The following is a 20,736-nucleotide window of genomic DNA, read 5'->3' on the forward strand; positions in this document are numbered from 1 at the left end:
TATTCCTATGTGAATAAAAAAGATATATAAATTGAATTTAACTTTTAAATTTCATAATATTTTATGCATGACTCATACCTCCCGGTGGTTACCTTTAATAGCAGTAACTTTACAACATTTCAAATAGGGTAGATGGCTGAAAATGCATTTATTACAATTTTCTTGGTCTTAATGGAAAATTACCCAACATATTACTTATTACATGATAGTCCATATGGCGTAATGCCATGGTCAGTATGATGGTTTGTATGATTTAATAATATGGTCAGTGTGACATGACATAGTTGATATGAGAATTCTGCCAGAACCATGCTATATACTGTACCGAGTATGTTGATGAATATACAGTACACTTGTATTCTTGTTTTACAATATCCTAAGTGATATTCTTGCCATACCCGTTTACATAAACTGGATTGTTTTCATTCCAATTTATGTGTAAAACAGGCCCAATGCCGATGCATTCCTTATTTTCTCATTTTTGTTACAGATGTAATTTCTTTCCTCACTTTTCCTTGTTGCACTTGCCTCACATCCTCATATACCACAAAGCGCTCCCAGTGCTATGACTATTAATATTTTTCTGTTAATGGGGCTGTGAGAAAGTCATATAAATACTGACAGAGCTTTGTAAAACTGGGTCCGGATGTATACAACATGCTACTAGTTTGCTGTCCGTGTATAATACTGAATGGTTGTGGTGTGTCAGTGGGATACTGATGCTGTGTGGGAACGGAGACAATATGTTAGAGCTAACAAATGTAAAGGCGTCGTTTTAGGGCCACGAGTATCGCACATGTGTTGAAGAATATACGTTGTGATTATAGTAGCACAAATATCACTTGGTCGAATGAGTTCAAACCACACGACCCGACTTACATTCTTTAACATAGTGATTCAGTTTGGTTTTACGACGCTTTCAGCAATATTCCAGCAACATCCCGGCGGGGGACACCAGAAATAGGCTTCACAGATTGTATCCAAGTGGGAATTCGAACCCGGGTCTTCGGCGTGACGATCGAATGTTTTAACCACTAGGCTACCCTTCATATACGTAAGGCAGTTGTAGTCTTACGATCGTTAAATGAAACGGGACCTTGCATAAGGGTGAAGACCATTTCTGGTGTCCCCCGCTGTGAAATTGCTGAAATATTGCTAAAAGCGGCGCAAAGCTAAACTCACTCACTCACACACGCACGCACTCGCATAAAGAGCAATCGCAGTGCAGCGATATTTGTAAATATTAAACTTTTTCCATTGGACACAAAACGTAAAACTGCAGTGACAAGTACATGAAAATCGCTGAAGTCACTGATAACAGCAGGTGTTCAACAAGCGTTTGCATTATAAACGCTCTACGTGTGCAACTGGGCCCGATGTTGTGTATTGGAAGTTGTAGCAGTTATATATCGTCTGGTTTCTCGTTAGGTTGTATACCCATCACGGAATTTATCTTTGCATGTTTCAATCTTCCGTTGTTAAAAAGTAAAAATGAATTGAAATTGATAGAAGGCTGCGGTTCGACTGAGTTGAGGTAGAAATGTGCCGTGCCACGTGACTTAAATTAAGTCGAGGCACGAGTCATTTAATCTCCCACTCAAGAATCCAAACTGTTTTCTTCTAAACAGTGTATAAGGGATTTATTTCTCCCGCTCAGAAATGTATTTCGTTCCCAGGCGACCTTCTTTGTATTTTATCAAGTCTATGTACTCTAAATTGATCTCATCATTCTGACATGGTGGTACCATATGAATATTTGTAACTCTTATCTTTTGAAGGGACTGTGACTGACTCACACTGTCTGTCGTGCATGTACAGCTATTTCACATCAGCAGTGGTTCGGCATGAAGGTTACATGCATGTATTCTGTTTAGTCATAAAGGGGAAACAAGGAAACAGGACGGAAATTGAGCTGGTGACCTAGTTTATTTCGCAAGAAAAATTAGTCACTGTTACACAAGTATACACAATTGAAACCTACTCCGTATAAACCCCGTCGTCATCGGTTAAATATTAAGGGAAGTGTTCGATCACGTTCATATGTTTAACTTTTATGAAATATATTCTTTTGTGCTAACTATTATTATTTTTTTTATATTTTATATATTTATTTATTTTTTTTTTTTATATATATTTTTTTTTATGTATTTATTTATTTATTTATTTTATTATTTTTGGGGGCAGCGATGTATATATTCAAATGTTTGATGCTTTAAAAGGCATATGTATATACGACTCTATTTGACTCCGTAATATATTTAAAGATGTGTTCTGTGATGTCTGTGTTTAGCAGTGCAGAATGAGTGACGTTTAACGTCGTTACGAGCAGTAATTATGTGCTACCAGTAACTATATTATGTATGGAATGACCAAACGGACGGAAATCGTAAATGTTAAACACTTTACAGAAACCAACTAACAAGCTTTTTGAAGGGAAACATCAGGGATCAAACTGAATTCAAATCTGCACCTGTACGGATCGCGGATCCTGGCTCAGCTAAGGGACTCAATTTGTTTTTTAGCGAGATTTTGTTGTGTCTAATACTGATACCGGTACATAGCGTTACCTTGTTTTGTCCACATTATAGATGTATATGTATGTTGATTATGTTATAGTTATGATGTGCATAATCCAGCTGGACGCTTAGATCGCTAAGTGTACCACACAGCACTTCTACCTGTCCATGGTGAAGATACCCTACCACGAGTGTTCATTGTTACATAGTTCAGTGTGTTTCTTTGGGTTTTTATGTCTCTAATGGTGCGAGACGCATTACACGAAAACTGTTTTCTTCGTTATTTGCTTTTTATTGAGAATAAAATCAAATCCCGAATTATGTCCGTGTTTTTTAGTTTTTTTTTATTGATATTGATGTTCTTTAAATACGACTACCAAGGGGAGCAATCCAATTCCCATGGGCAAGCCAATTACAAACACTTCCAAGGAGACTGTTTTTTAAAACTTGATTGTTTGGGGGATATAAAATGCTTGTATATTTATTTACATTCCTTTAGATGATGAGACATAACAAAGTAACCCTGATTCTAATGTATCACGCGGCCTGATTACTTCATTTTGCATTTTGACGGGCAAAATAAAATAGAAACGTTATTTGAGTGAGTGTGGTTTTACGCCGTTTTTAGCAATATTCCAGCAATATCACGGCGGGGGACACCGGAAATGGGCTTATCACTTTGTACCCATGTGGGGAATCGAACCCGGGCCTTCAGCGTGACGAGAGGACGCTTGAACCATTAGGCTACCCCACCACCCCAGATGTCAACGGGCACGTCCCTGGGTCTGTGTCTGTACCAGATTGTGATGGTATGACATCGGCCACAAACTCTCTCCTGTGTCCAATATGGTTGTAGTTTTGTCGGAGTGGGTGGGTAGAAAGAAACAAGTGATTCTCCAGTAGCAACCCATCCATATGGTATTACAGCACAAACAGGCACCCAGCGCTTGTCATTAGAGATATCTTATGAGGATTGGATGGATAATATGTCACAGTATGTACTGATGTGTCTGTCTCAGGCTAGGTGCGCCATGATACGGATGGAATTTTGATGGCGTGTGTTACGAACACAGTACACAATATCAATTTTAATAGTAGTTTGGAAGAAATTGAATGACTGCTTTATCGTAATGCATGTACAGCGAATCACTCCCATAATTTTATGTTGTACAAAACCCCTTTCGGTGATCATTTAAATTGCGCCGGTTGAGGAAAATGCCCACACGCCAGTACTTACGCAGTTATCTCCCTTTACGCAAGTCGCGGGAATTTCCTTACCAGTGCATTCCAACCTCGCTACTCTCTGGGTGTCCCGCAAGTGTGGGAGGGGGAATTATTAATGCCCCCCAAATGCAAATGTAGTGTTTTTATGTATTTCTTTGGGAATTCCACTAAAGTGGGAATTTACTTTTTGTTTGTTTATTCAGATTGGTTCGAGACTGCTGGGCAAAAAAACCCTATTGAAACTTCCCCTACTTACTGTACCTATGACATGACAACTGAAAGGAACAGAAATAGTTCAAGTTCAAGTTCAATTTATTGCTGAAAACACCACGAACGGTGGTACATGAGAATACAATATTACTATAGTCATATAAATATATACATGTCAAGATGGCAGATAAAAGCGAAATAGAACCAAAGGTTAATGTATCTTTGTAGACTTAAATATTACATTAATGTACATAGCAAGATTGCGCCTTTGTTTAGACGAGAACAGTTTGACGACTTTCGATAAGGTTTTTGAATTCAAGTAAGAAGGTAAATATGTTTGTCTATACAGTAATAAAGCATCGCATTTGAACATATAATGGAGTTAATCTCCAACTGCATGAGAGTTACATAAATTACACAGACGATATTCTCTAGGAACATTTGCCCAACTGCCAACTTCTATAGGGAGGTGGTGATTACTTGTTCTGAATCTTAAAATCCGGAAATAGATATGTTTTGGCAGAAAGAGGTATCTCTCAAATTCTATGTTGGTTTTTAGGATACGATAAATAGAAGATTTGGAGCTCTGTGTCATGGAGGTGTGCCATTTCTGTAAACATTGGTCTTTGAGGATCTGTTCCATCTTAAAAGAGAGAAACTTAGTTGGACAGAGAAATGGATTGTAAAATATTTCAGTTAAACCACAGTCATTTAGTGTCTTTCTTACAAATTCAATCCAGGGAAACACATTGATTTCTTTAGCTTGGCGGGTGTTTGTTACCATTTTGTGCCAAAGACATATAAGTCTTTTGTTTAATTTAATATACATCGGGTATCGACCAAACTCTCCGTATATCATATAACATATAAATTAAAATAAATAGGAATAAAACTCAACAAAATAAACTTGCAGTCGGACCGGGTTTGAGGGTCATATTTGGCTTCACGGCAGTCACCCCCCTCTCAATCCAGTGATCAACATTGTGAGCATCGATCTACGCAATTGGGAGCCGACGACATGTGTCAACCAAGTCAGCGAGCCTGACCACCCGATCCCGTTAGTCGTCCCTTACCTGTTATGCTTTAATTAAAAACTTTGGTCTTCAACAAACGATGCTGGTCGAAAGAGTGGACTAAGGGAATCGGGTGGTCAGACTCGCTGACTTGGCTGACACATGTCATTGTATTCCAACACTCTCAAGTCGATGCTCATGCTGTTGATCTCCGGCTTGCTCGGTCCAGTCTCGATTATTAACAGACCGGCGCTATATAGCTGGAATATTGCTGGCAAACAAACAAACACAAATAGTACTAGATTGTGCTAAACACAACTGACAGGTCCACGACTCTAGTATCAACAGAGTTATGTCCCTTTACTTGTGTCACAGTTTTTCAGCAGTTATGACGTTTATATAGTGCAGGACCAATGATATACCATGCCCCAATGGTAGAATACCCAGCTCACGTACCTCTGTTGACTCTGGTTTCTTACTATATATCTGATACCCGTGAAGATCCGTGTAAGAATTAATCTTCAGTAACCCATGCTTGTCGTAAGAGGCGACTAACGGGATCAGGTGGTCAGGCTGGCTGGCTTGGTTGACACATGTCATCGGTTCCCATTTGCATAGATTTATGCTCACGATGTTGATCACTGGATTGTCTGGTCCAGACTCGATTATTTACAGACCGCCGCCATATAGCTGTAATATTGCTGATTGCGGCATAAAACTAAACTCACCCACTCACTTATATATGTTTGAAGTCAGTACGTATTGTGATGGTATGTAATATATACAAATGCTACAAAATAGTTATTTAGAGATTCTCTGCTGCACAGTGGGCGGAGGTGTAGCCTAGTGGTTAAAGCGTTCGCTCGTCACGATATGTTACGGAAGTTACACTCACCAGAGTGTTACCAGTCACGTATCTGCTAGAGATGCTAATGATGATGGAGATGACGTGGGTATAACGCTGCTTCAGACACTATACAGCACGTCAGCTGGGTGTGGGAGACAGTCACCGGAGATGCTGATCTCAGGCATACACCACGACAAACCTTCACTGACAATCTTGAAAGGTTCGACGATGTCGGATTAAGGGTCATGATAGCTATTGAAAAAAATCAAAGTTATATTATTCAATCAGTTGAAGCCTGAACCGACGATACCGGTACGGATTAACGCTGTACATAACGTAAAATTGTGGTGATGTTTTGATGAAAACAGTATTAGTACTGGAGTAAGGATTTGGTGTGATAGGGACGGTGGGGTAGCCTAGTGGTCAAAGCATTCGCGCGTCACGCCGAAGACCCGGGTTCGATTCCCCACATGGGTACAATGTGTGAAGCCCATTTCTGGTTGCCCCCCGTCGTGATATTGCTGGAATACTGCCCACACTCGCTCGTTTGGTGTTATGCCGAGGTTGGTCATTGAAGCTGCGGTAAAATATGTCCGTTAACTCGGATCGAGACTTGAAGTGTTCGACCTTTAACCGTTTGAACCGAGGGGCGGTGGTGTAGCCTAGTGGTTAAAGCGTCCTCTCGTCACGCCAAAGGCCCAGGTCCGATTCCCCACATGGGTACAAGTTGTGAAGCCCATTTCTGGTGTCCCCCCTTGGTATTGCTGGAATATTGCTAAAAACGGCGTAAAACCATACTCAGTCAGTCAGTTTGAACGGAATTGACATGAGTGAGTGAGGAAATTGGGAACCAATGACATGTGTCAACCAAGTCAGTCGCCTCTTACGACAAGCATGGGTTACTGAAGATCAATATTCTACCCCGGACCTTCACGGGTAGGAATTGACATGAAGTTGTAGTGGATGTCCAACATGTTCAGAGTGTTGAACTGGAAATTTGTATTTTTCACAAAGGAAAAAATGTAGATAATGTAAAAGAATGCTTCAAAAGCTTTTTCGTAGAAATCTAACTATGGTCTGGAGATCTAAAACTGTAATACGATTTCATAAAAAACCCATAAAATTGCCCCCGAAATGCTTAAATACAATCGTGCTTCAGACTGTTTTAAAAACAACATTAAAAACCACTAATTATGGATTGTCGCAAGGTGTAATTTAGTAAAAACATATTTAGGTTGATAGTTTAATTACCAAAAGAATCTGGTTGTCGCTTATATTATAGTCTTCCTTAAAACCCCAAGACCACCCCCAACCTCCAGAATAGCAAATAGTGGAGCCGTTACGATCGTAAATCTTTTCAAGAACCATCATGACATCTTCTTTCAACTAAATAGCCCAGACTGTATTATGGAAGGTATCTCTACATGAATGCTGTGCCTTGATTGTTAGCGCTATGAGCATACCTAGTGTGGAGTTTGGCGCTATATAAATGGACACATTATTATTATTATGTTTGTTACCATAACGCTGTTCCTCTGCGACACGTATGATGCTGGCGACGAATTTCATTACATTTTTCTCTGCCCTTTCTTCAAACATCATCGGAAAACTTATATCCAAAACTATTATGTTAAAAACCCAGTGTGTTAAGATTTAACGAATTGTTTAACTGTAAACGAATTAGTGTTATTATTTTGTGTGTGTATATTTCGTAATAGCATCAGGAAAACTGTACAATCTTCCATGGAAACCATCCCGCCATCCTATGTACACTTAAATGTATATTTGTACCTCTTATGTCGAGTCTCCCGGCCTGAGAGTAATAGTTCTGATGTGTTCTGTTCTTCAAATAAAACTATAGTGAAATGAAATATTACTCGGAGGTCATGTTGTCCTTACAGATCAACCATTAAACATCACACAGCAACACGTTTCCACCTGAACTCCCAAAGGTATTACATTTTATTTACAAGCTCGCTTTTAATAATATAGCTGGTTAATAAAGTATCTGTGGCTATTTCCATTAGAGGCCAACACGGCCTTGGAGCTATTTGAAGAAATTTCCCGAGCTGGAACTTGACAGGAAGGCATGATGCCACGCCACTAGCATATACGAACGAACGAAGGTTCACAGTGTCTACCCCTCTAGGCCGTACTGTCATAGAAGACGGCTCTTTGAGTAAATGTCGAGATATGTTGTCAAATGTTCAGTTAGCGTTTGATTGAATGCGAAGCATCGTTAAATGGATGCAAGTGTTCTTAAGTATTACCAATTCTGACAAACGCTATCTCATTTTAGTATAAAGTAAATATTTGTAGAATGGGCATGACTGTTCAAAACATAATATTAACCCCCTATCATTACTTTGAAGCATTCAAACCATATATTTCTTATATATGTGTTCATTTCTTTACAAAATGAAATCTTTAAATATTAAGAACTGTCAGAATCTGCATTTCCAGAAAATGATAATGGTACCACGTGACATTAGGTTGTTTTCATGCGTCAGGGTCATTAACGACATTTACCGTTCTTGTGGTTGAGTATTTTTTACTTGTTTTCCAGAGCTGGTTGATCGATGATGGCGAACTGTTTTTGATGATAGAGAACTCAAAGTTGTTCACAGCTTAGAAAAAATAGATTTTGCATTTAAATAAAAAGTTCTTCAACAGCCTGGATTTGAGAAAATCCGTTACGAAACCAGGCTAAAATAAGTCAGATCAATAGTTTTGACATTTTAGTTTTGTGCGAAATATCGGTTGCTTAGTTTACCCCAAAACAACACGACGGTGGGGTCTCAACAGTCGAATCTCAACCAGACAGACCTGTGATTGGTATCATTGACAACGTCCCACACTGTCGGGGTGACACACAATCTGCCACAACACCTAACGTGACCGTTGGACCGACAGGGTCCGTGAATGTCAGACACGGGTTCCTGTGGAACTATACTCAGCCTGAATCACCCCTGGTGCCTTGTACAAGACATAAACTATTGCATCTTCAAATGAGCCATATGATGGTAAAGAGAGACTGTGTACTTTCCTCATCCACAGTGACGTGTTGCAGATGTCAAGGATGAGTGAGTGAGTATGGTTTTAAGCCGCTTTTAGCAACATTCCATCAATATCACGGCGGGGGACACCAGAAATGGGCTTCACACATTGTACCCATGTGGGGAATCGAAGCCGGGTCTTCAGCGTGACGAGCGGACGCTTTGACCATTAGGCTACCCCACCGCCCCAGATGTCAACGGGCACGTCCCTGGTTCTGTACCAGATTGTGATGTATGACATCGGCCACAAACTCTCTCCCATGTCGAAGAATTGCACTGATGCCAATGAGTTTCACTTTCCACACAGATACTGCTCATCTGTTGGCAATCAGCAAATCCCGGCATCTAACAAAACAAACAATTCCTGGAACAGCCAAAATACACCTCTGGAACAGCCAAAATACACCTCTGGAACAGCCAAAATACACCCCTACAGTTACAATGACCAACTGAATTAGTCACAGGACAATTACCCTGTCTGAATGGTGTCTGGCCTCTCCAGGGGAATGTGCCCTTGTGAAAAGACGTACTATACAAACTGAGTAGGTCTGTCAGATGTTATTAGGTATGTCGTAGCTATGTACGCTTGGCCTTTACTATCAGACATCTACTGGTCTATAATAAACAGATCCGTCCACGCCTACATAACGTTCAAATAGACTCCGATGCTGATTCTGCTCTGCCCTTGACGAACACTTCTGAGTGGGCATTAAGGATTACCTTTGAAACGTTGTATCTTATGGTACCCAAACCATTTACCTTTCAATACAATCAAACATTTCATCGGCCCAGACATGACTATTTACAGACTACCGCCATATAGACATTTACTAGTCACTCTGTGGATTTTCATGAACCCCTTATCTGATCATCATCATGAAGTAGCCTATTAATCCCGCGTGTCAGACTTGCAGGTTCTGGTTAAAGAAGATTTCTTTTATTCCCCAGTGTGTTAAACGCAAGACCTTCCATGTGGTTCAATATGACTTCAGTGTTAAACGAAATAGTTTTTGTAAGCATAGGGAGTATTAAAGAGATGTTATTGCACATTGCCATTCACAGAAAGTCTCCACAGCTCCGCGTACGAGTTGTTGTGACAACTGTTTTTACATTTTATTGGTCTGCATTGCATTTTTTATATTCATCCATTCAGACAAACCGTTCACAAATGTACTCGTGTTCTCCTATCATGTGGTTTCTCCATTAAGGAGCACAATCCTCAACACTTCTTCTGGGAATAATATCCGGATTTAAGATCGTTCAGCACCCCAAAACATTTCGAAGATTGGTACGAAAGAAATAATGTTCTGAGCATATTTCATTTCAAACTTATTCGAACGTGTTGGAATGTCAGTACATCGATTGGTTGGTTTGTGGTTTAACGCCGCACTCAGCAATATTCCAGCTATATGGCGGAGGTCTGTAAATAAATCGAGTTTGGACCAGACAAACCAGTGATCATGAGCATCGATCTACGCAACTGGGCTACGATGACATATGTCAACCCAGTCAGCGAAACAGACCACACGACCCCGATTGTCGCCTCTTACGGTAAGCATGGGTTACTGAAGACCAATTCTAACAAGTATCTTCACGGGTCAGTACATCGGCGAAGCGTAGCCTTCCACCAAACACCAAATCCCAAACAGGAAACTATCCTTTATTCAGCTACTTAGAGTATCGGCATGTGTTGAGTTTCGCGCTGTTGACGATTATATATAGTTTGTCATGCAGACTCTGAAACCAATATAGCTAGTACAGTCAATGCAGCTCTAGATTATGTGGCAAACTACACTACCACACTCTGAAAATAGAAACAAGTCATTATTAGAAGGGATTACTTGTTTTATTGTTGTAGTGAGTGAGTACGATTTTAGGCAGGTTTTAGTATTTCAGCAAAATCACCAGAAATGGGCTTCGCACATACTACCCATTTGGAGAATCGAACCCGAGCTTTTGGCTTGACGAGCGAACGCTTTAACTACTAAGCTATCCAACCATCCTATTTAGATAGTCATCTATTCCATGGCGTAGCACACACTAGTGGCTGTCTTAGGCTCGCTTAACGGGAAACATCTCAATAAAATCATCTCATCTTAAACTATACACCGAGTTAATGGCGTTTGGTAAAAGATTGGTTTCAATCTAACTGGATTAATTACTGATTGCTTTCGGTGAATTGGACTATCGAAGTGCGTGTCCACTTACGAGTAACACCAGTAGAAATGGTTAAATATCTGAAAGCTGGGCATGATGTTGTGAACACCTAAAGCTGATGTTATTGTTCATCTGCAATTCGAGCGTTGGCATTGTGCCTCATGTTTTTAGGACCACAGAACCTATGGAATCCTCCCTGGTGCCCAAAAATATTGTTTTGTTTACCCCTCTAAATGGAACAGTTTATTCAATACACACTGTTGGTTAGAAGGCGTGGTCGATCTATGACAGAAATACGGGCGATGTGACGTTTGACTTTAACTCGCTCTGTCGACAGGAGCGTTGAGAGCATTCCTAACTCCCAAAACGTTCTACTCATTCGAACGTTGTAAACATGATGTAATGGTCAATTGTGACATGTTCCTCCTCCCTCGTGGATAGAGTGGCCATCAACACCAACTTGACCCACTCCCAGGTCACCGACCCCCGTTACGTCCCACCCTCGTGGACTCATTCTTCAGGCTCAGTGACATCTCAACCCCCCGTTAATAGCGGAATCCTTCATAGCTGGTCAATGACCCCAGTTACGTCCCACCGTCGTGTGCCCATTCTATGGTTTCAATGACATCTCATCCCCCGTTAATAGTGCAATCCTTCAGCTGGATCCCATTATAGGCATATGGACTCGGGGAGGGGCGCTCTGGTAATGTACCAAATAGGCACATTAGCTATGTCCTTGTATTCCTATCGCGGTGAGACCCGTAGCCGTGCCTCGGTAGGATGGTACTTGGCCGGACTATAGTCAGCCACACAGATCATGAAACAAATATACCGAATTCAGCCCATGAAAGTCTAAAATAGGTAGGTCCAGATTACCACAGTTTCAGGAAATAAAGAATGTATCTGGAATCCTTATATATTTATTTATGAATATAGATTAGAAATTAGTTAATCCAGTAAAATATGTTCTCTAAGACACACACACAAACACACACACACGCGGCGACTAACTGGATCGGGTAGTCAAACTTGCTGACTCTTGCTTCACACTTTCCATTATGGCCTTGCTGTTGATCACTGGATTGTCTGGTCCAGACTGGATTATATACAGACCGCAGCTATATAGCTGGAATACTGCTGAGTGCGGCGTTAAACAACAAACAACCGTTCGTGTGCTCTTTTTTATATATGGATTAACAACAATCCTGGAGTTTCTGTGATGTAGTTCAAGTAGCATATCCCTTTGAAATGTATTTTACCACGCGTTTCCGTTAGATCTGTACGAGTGTTTGCCACAGAAGCTCATTTTTATAAAGTTGAATATTGACGTCATATTTTAAAAAAATATTCAGATGGTGTGAGACATGTGATGTGGGTATGTATATTTAAGACTATCATTGGACAACACAAAGAGAGTTTGTGAAATTGACGACATGCAGAAACCTACCACTTTATATCAAACAATATTCTATCACCTCCAGCCTTTGGTGACTGCATTTCAACGTTTTACAGATACAATCCAGCATACTCTTTCTACGAAGATTTCAAGGAGCGTCATGTGACTGTTCCTCAAATTAGGTTACCTGTGATCATGGTCACAACAGTGTCACGGCGACCGGTGCAGCACCAAGTATCGTCACTATTTGATAGTGATTAAAAGACGCATTATGCTTGTCATGTAGTCGAAGTGTATAGTATAGACTCTGATTACAAACACTGTTTGTTGTTGCCTTGCTTCAGTCATGTTCAGTGCCAATAAAATGTGTTTTACAACGTCATTTGAAGGGTACTTTATTCAGAAAACACACGGACATTTTATAAATGTACAGTGAAGCCATGTTGTATTTCTTGGCATTTATTTCTATTATCACGTATTGATATATATGGTTGTTTTTGCTTAAATCTAAGTCAATGGTAAAATACCGCCATATTCATTCATTCATTCATTCATTCATTCATTCATTCATTCACACTTTTGTCACTTCTTACGCCCTACTCTCTATAAGACTCTTGTCCACACCCAAGGTATCCCCAACCACTTGGAGAGCACTCCCACTCGCATAAAATCGCAAGGCAATTAAAACTTGTTGCTCAACTGTAAGTGCGTGTCCGCCATTTGTTGGTCTTTTAAGATCGTCTCTTAAAGTATCCACCAAATACTCGATAGACCTCCTTCCAAACCTGTAACGCAGACGCAGTTCACTGTCCGAATAGCCTAGAATGTTTAAATCGTAAGCTCTATAAACTTTCTCTTGTCCTTGGTTCTTTAACGGCACCATGAACGCAGCATTCGGTTGAATGATCAACGCCATCTTGCCGATGTTAAACAACCCGGTTAACTATTTAGCGGCGGTCCGTAGGTATTGTCAAACCTTCTGACTAAAGTTAACCTCACACAGCCACTGAAAAGTGAAGGTGTTGAAACTGGATTGGATTATGACACATGCAGGACTGAAAATTAAGTGGGATGCTATGCCGATACTACTTGACAGTATTCTGCAGGGCATACGTGCAGATGTACCGAGAGGTCTTGTAAAAAAAACACCCCTGCCACGTGATCGTGTTAAATGAGAGGCATTGGATGATCTGAGTGGGAGAATCGCATAATACCAGGGGATGACGATGGAATCGCTGGCTGTTGTCTCTTATTAGTGACAAGATATTTTCTGTTATTCGCGAAAACTGTTCAGCATGAACTAAAAGTGAGAATTTGATTTGTTCGTGGGGTTTTCTTAGCTTTAAAGCCATTCGAATATTACTTGACCTAATGTTGATACCTTTTTCTGAATGCAACATGTGGAAATACTGTATTCAATCAATATTAGGGGAATTACACTAAATGCAACTTTAGGAGAGCTTAGTGGTGGGGAAGCCCAGTGGTTAAAGCGTTTTTCTCGACACGCCGAAGACACGGTTCGATTCCCCACCTGGGTACATTGTGTGAAGCCCATTCTGGTCTCCCCGCCATGATAAGGCTGAAATATTGCTAAAAGCGGCGTAAAACTAAACTCACACACTCAGGAGAGCTTGTTACGACTTGAAGGAAGATTCTTCCGTGAAATTACTGGACTACACATTTAAAGTTACGCTATTCTGTATTCAGCAGTTACGTTGGATAGATCGTTGGTGCGATTTTTGTATTAGAGTGTTGTTATTTTCAACAAGTAAGTTTCTTTTTTGAGAGCCATTGGAGATATATGTTCGTGAGGTTGTCTCAACTTTAAAGCCATTCAAATAATACTTGACCTAATGTTGATACCATTTTCTGAATGCAACATGTGGAAATACTGTATTCAATCAATATTGGCTGCCGGTTGAACCCAGAATTCAGTTTAAGATCCTCACTCTTGTTTTCCGCTGCATGCACGGCCTAGCTCCTTCATACCTCTCTGATATATACATATATATATATATATATATATACATACATACATACATACATACATACATACATACATACATACATACATACATACATACATACATACATACATATACATACATACATACATACATACATACATACATACATACATACATACATACATACATACATACATACATACATACATACATACATACATACATACATACATACATACATACATACATACACATACATACATACATACATACATACATACATACATACATACATACATACATACATACATACATACATACATACATACATACATACATACATACATACATATATATATATATATATATGCCTGCCCTTTCTCTCCGCTCCACCCGTGAAGGTCCGGGTTAGAATATTGATCAGTAACCCAGGCTTGTCGTAAGAGGCGACTAACGGGATCGGATGGTCAGGCTATCTGACTTGGTTGATACATGTCATCGGTTCCCAATTGCGCAGATGGATGCTCATGCTGTTCATCACTGGATTGTCTGGTCCAGACTCGATTATTTACAGACCGCCTCTATATAGCTGGAAATTACTGATTGCGGCGTAAAAACTAAACTCACTCACTCACTCTCTCCGCTCCCAGAATCAAGATCTTCTCTCAGTTCCCCAAGTTCATCCCAAACACTTTGGCCATAGATCATTCAGATTTGCAGCACCAACCCTGTGGAACCGTCTTCCTTTTCCCATAAAAAAATGCTTCATCCTTAGAAGCATTCAAATCGGCATTCAAAACCTCCTTCTTCAAAAACATTCTACAACCTATAACTGCCAAATATTCTCATGGTCATTTTTGACGAACTGTCATATTTTCCTCATGAACTCTAGTGACTCTTTTCTCTGTATCGCTTTGAGCATGCTCAGGATGGACTATGTCGCACAAGACATATCCATTTATTATTATTATATCATTAGGGGAATTACACTAAATGTAACTTCAGGAGAGCTAGAGCGGTGGGGTAGCCTAGTGGTTAAAGCGTTCGCTCGTCACGCCGAAGACACGGGTTCGATTCCCCACATGGGTACACTGTGTGAAGCCCATCCTGGTGTCTCCCGCCGTGATAACGCTGGAATATTGCTAAAAGCGTAAAACTAAACTCACTCACTCACACAGGAGAGCTTGTGACGACTTATTGGACCACATATTTAAAGTGTATGTAGTATTCAGCAGTTACGTTGGATAGATGATTGTATTAGAGTGTTGTTATATTAACCAAGTAGGTTAGAGCACGTGTCATTTTTGAGAGCCGTTGGAGAACCGTATTCCCGTGAGCCTCACAGGTGATGATACACGTCGTAAGATTTTTTGTAGGACTCAGCAATACTCCAGAAGTCTGTAAAAAATCGAATCTGGCCCAGACAAACCAGTGATTGCCATCAAGAGCATCGATTTACGCAATTGGTATACGATGAAATGCATCAATTAACCAAGCCAGCGAGCCTGACAACCCGATCCGGTTACCCTCTTACGACAAGCATGGGTTACTGAAGATCAATTCCAACCCGGATCTTCGCGGGGACAGTGTGGGAGGAGGAGAACTTTTATCAATTTTGCGTTCACAATATCAGATGGTTGTGCATCAAGTGTTCTTCTCAGATTAGTCAAACATTGAGCTCATATTCATCTTGATAGTGCATGTTGGCAACATATGTTGTATCTGAAACTGAAACTGACTAATTTATTATGATCGTTGGAACTGCATCCTTCGGAATGGTAATGATTGATTCGAGAAGCCTCAGAATATTTTTGATGGAAGAAAAGGATGTCGTCATGTTCACCTCCCTTAGTCATTTCACTTTCCTTATCTCGACGTGCAATTAGTCGGTAATTGATCCGTGAAGATCCGGGCTTGAACTGGACTTAAGCAACCCGGGTATGTCTTAAAAGGCAACTCCAGGCCTACCATGCAAACGGTAAACAAATCATCAAAACTGAACTCATATACACCAAAACAGAACAAAAATCACCCAAACAAAAAATATACTTCCCAAACTGTACCAATATCCTCTAAAACCGAAACAATACATCTGTAATGGAAGAGTAATCGTTTGACATGGAAACAAACCTCATGTATCAGCTACAAGAGCGCGCGAGGGCGGTCGCCGAGCATGATTTGTTTACCGTTTGTATGGTCGGCCTGAATTCTGTCGTAAGTGGCGACTGACGGGGATTGGGTGGACAGGACTGTTAATTCATCTCCATGATAACCAACACTGTATTCATTCACATACGCTCTTTATCCGTCATGTCACCTTGTATACATGCTCACTCGCTTATACCCGGGAATTACCCATAAACCCCATAGCTACGCTGTAACACGCGCCGAGCAGAGTTCATAGCAGACGACATTAACAAGGACTCCTATCTTAGTTGATGCATGTCATCATATCCCAAAATACGTGTATCGATGCTCCTAATGAACATCACAGAACTGCCAGGTCCACATTATATACAAACAGCCGCCATAACGTCAATTGGCTGACGTTTTGCTGAATGGGGCGTTAACCAACAAATGGTAAAATGTCAAAGAAAAACAACAATTGGTAAAATGTCAAAGAAAAACTAGGGCGGTTAATTTAAGATCGCGAGACCCACGGGAATAGTTCAAGGCCTTAGTGTAGATTTACAAGCGCCCCGGAGACGCATGCTAGTTTATATAGTTTCTACAAACATATGGACGTTACATGAATGACACTGTTTACGTATGTTCTGGATTTGGTTTGGTGAAAAGTTTCCTGAGAAACTATATGTCGGGCAGCTGTAGTTTGGAATGGCAACTGGTTTGGACAGAGTGAGTTGATTCCAATTGTGTTTCTCCTTATTCAGATTGTGCATGTTACTGAAATGAGATTACGCATATTGTACACATACTATATCTGTTGGCAAACATTATTCCACCTTATTACGTTATTACTATGTACAAAAAGAACAAACACACAAGAAGACACACCTGAACCCCCCCCCCCCCACACACACCCACACACACACTCTGTCTGTACCCACCTCTTTCTTTCTCTGTCTGTCTGTCTTTCCTCTCTCTCTCTCTCTCTCTCTCTCTCTCTCTCTCTGTCTGTCTCTCTCTCTCTCTCTCTCTCTCTCTCTCTCTGTCTGTCTGTCTGTCTCTCTCTCTCTCTCTCTCTCTCTCTCTCTGTCTGTCTGTCTCTCTCTCTCTCTCTCTCTCTCTCTCTCTCTCTCTCTCTCTCTCTCTCTCTCTCTCTCTCTCTCTCTCTCTCTCTCTCTCTCTCTCTCTCTCTCTCTCTCTCTCTCCAACCAAAAAATGTGATCTATCACAAAGACAATAACATGTTTACAAGTTGTATTTACACCACAAACGGGAGCCCCCGAGCTGAGTGTCAAGTTTGAAAATAATGGCAGACCTGGCCACCGGGGAAACAATGTAACCCAACTGGAGAGCCTAAATCTAGTTCGCCAGCGCCAGGAGCTGAGCCACGCCATGTTGACGTCAGTTTGTCAGACTGAGACGTCTTCCTTCCAGACATGGTCATATCCGTCTCCTTGATTATAAACTACAACCAGCACTACAAATGAACCTTAGATCATATCATGGGTTGTTTGTGTTAAAGAGTATGATGACAATGTGGGACATTGTTTCGTGAAACTAATAATGCCGTCACTGATTTTCATAGATCAACTCATACAGTTTTCATAGATCAACTCATACAGTTTTCATAGATCAATTCATACAGTTTTCATAGATCAACTCATACAGTTTTCATAGATCAATTCATACAGTTTTCATAGATCAACTCATACAGTTTTCATAGATCAATTCATACAGTTTTCATAGATCAACTCATACAGTTTTCATAGATCAATTCATACAGTTTTCATAGATCAACTCATACAGTTTTCATAGATCAATTCATACAGTTTTCATAGATCAATTCATACAGTTTTCATAGATCAACTCATACAGTTTTCATAGATCAATTCATACAGTTTTCATAGATCAACTCATACAGTTTTCATAGATCAATTCATACAGTTTTCATAGATCAACTCATACAGTTTTCATAGATCAATTCATACAGTTTTCATAGATCAACTCATACAGTTTTCATAGATCAACTCATACAGTTTTCATAGATCAATTCATACAGTTTTCATAGATCAATTCATACAGTTTTCATAGATCAACTCATACAGTTTTCATAGATCAACTCATACAGTTTTCATAGCTAAAGTTTCATTTACACAAAACGGAATTTGTTTCTGAGGATAGTAAACACTGGGCATTCCTTTGCACTTACGTTCTAAATGTATTTATTAAAGAGGAATACCTTTTATTCACCACAAGATGTACTTCAGCCAGTTATTGGCGGAACTTATTGCAGTTAGTTCAACTGTTAGTTCAGGTACAATATAAAAAGTGGTGGACGTTACGAGAAGTCACGTGAACTAATATTAACTATGTATTGTTAGGAGCCAATATAGAATTACACTGGTGCGAAAATTTAGTTACACTGTTCAGATGACTTGCCGGAATAATTGAAATGGGAAGGTCTCTTAACTCAAAAGAGGACCGACAAAATATGTTGATTGTATCCTTATTCGACACATAAGGAGCACCGATAAAAATTTTGCTTGCACTTTAATTGAATGTTTACCACGGATTCTTTTTGTCAACATTAAATATACCGACCTATGGAGATGGAAGTAACGAGACAATTCAGTGATCAACAACGTGACCATCGATGTACGTAATGGGTGCTCATGCTGTTGATCATTGGATTGGCTTAACATAAGTATTCGTCGTTGAACTCTGGGGATATAAGGCATGTTCATGAGTCAGGACCCATACACTTTGCAACAAGAAGTAAAGTGGGATGCAGATTTGCATCAGAGATTTTTAGTGAATGTTTTTTGTAGCACATTCAGCATGGCGGCATGTATATATCGAATCTGAACTAGGCAGACCAGTGGTTGATAGCATGAGCAACCGTCGCGGTGACATTGCTTCCGAACGCCAGACACTGGGTATTGGAACACTATTTTCCCTGGAAAATCCATGGGGGCGCACGCCTGGTTAAAACTGAGGTTGTAGGGTATTATGTGTTATAAGAAGATAATGAGTAAATCTGTGATTATTGATTATGGATTTAGCAATCTTGCAGCTCTTGGCTGCGATTCAAGCAGGTATGTTCCATCCAAAATCAGTGTAATGCTATCAATATGAGTAGAAACCCTCCCCACTCTGGCATCGATTCCCCGCTATTAATAATCTGTTGATTTACGTTTTTCATACCAGGTCATCTGCAGACACCCAAGCGCTGATAGGGCCTGTAATTTGAGCTTGATTTCATCTCCCAAAGCGCTGGTAAGTTGGATGTGGAGTGGATATTACCGCTTATATTTCACCCATCACACATGACACCGAATCAAAATCAATTTGGTCAATCAAATTTATCCTCCGCTTAGATGGGTGAATTTATGAGCCACATCTCGCCAGTAGCTATTACCGAAATCAAACCGACAGATGCTGATCTAGTTTACAGCAGAAACACCGCTCTAGCTAAGCTGGAAGATATCATCGATGGAATGGATGGATTTCTGGCCTGGGAGCCCGGATACTTGTTGTGTGAACGACACCCTGTATTGAAGGGATCAATGTTTGGATTGATGATACAATCACTTTCAAACACTTGGGTTGTGTGGATCAAGGGAATGGAATAAAGACCTCGGATCGTATGAATGATTATCAAATATTGTTTTTGCATATGATGCATCATGCTACGTAATTAAGAAACACGATATCGTGTATGGGCAATGCTGTTTGTTTCAATATAATCTGTATCACGACTTTGGGGACAGTCTTTTTATGAATAACCTAATATACTGCAGACCCAAGTCGCAACACGTCCATTTTTTAACAGACCTAAAGGTGAGGGTAAAATGAGTACGTCCCAAGCAACCGACATTTAAGCGTTAGACGTAAAATTATCTGAACTATTGGGCAAACGAACGTTATCACCGAGTTCACTTCACCAAAAAATAGAAACAAAGACGTATGTGAGATTTATGATACTTATTTTACAAACACAATTATTTTAGATTAATTTGACTGAAAATTCATTGTAATGCTGGTCTTGCATTTGCCGCAATTCATTAAGAAACAGTCAAGGGGTTCAAATTATAACATTACACAAATCTGAGTTTATTCAAAAAGTGAATAAAGAGTCACATAATGAGGTAGGCATCGGGGGACATGTCATCAATAGTGAGTTTGTCAACCCTGGACATCCATACACGCCCAAACACATCTCG

General features: G+C 40.1%; 1 long non-coding RNA gene across 1 annotated transcript; it reads right to left on the bottom strand.

Moving 5' to 3' along the window:
* Window positions 1–457: 457 nt before the first annotated feature.
* LOC124278002 lies at window positions 458–18,947 on the bottom strand. The gene is made up of 3 exons (XR_006898953.1): window positions 18,937–18,947; window positions 16,517–16,528; window positions 458–536 (listed from the first exon to the last, which is right to left on the bottom strand). It is a non-coding gene; the product is annotated as an uncharacterized LOC124278002 (long non-coding RNA).
* Between the last annotated feature and the right edge of the window lie 1,789 nt (window positions 18,948–20,736).

This window comes from Haliotis rubra, unplaced genomic scaffold (assembly GCF_003918875.1).
Source record: "Haliotis rubra isolate DU_JTF1 unplaced genomic scaffold, ASM391887v1 Scf23, whole genome shotgun sequence".
In the NCBI taxonomy this organism is placed as follows: Eukaryota; Metazoa; Mollusca; class Gastropoda; order Lepetellida; family Haliotidae; genus Haliotis; species Haliotis rubra.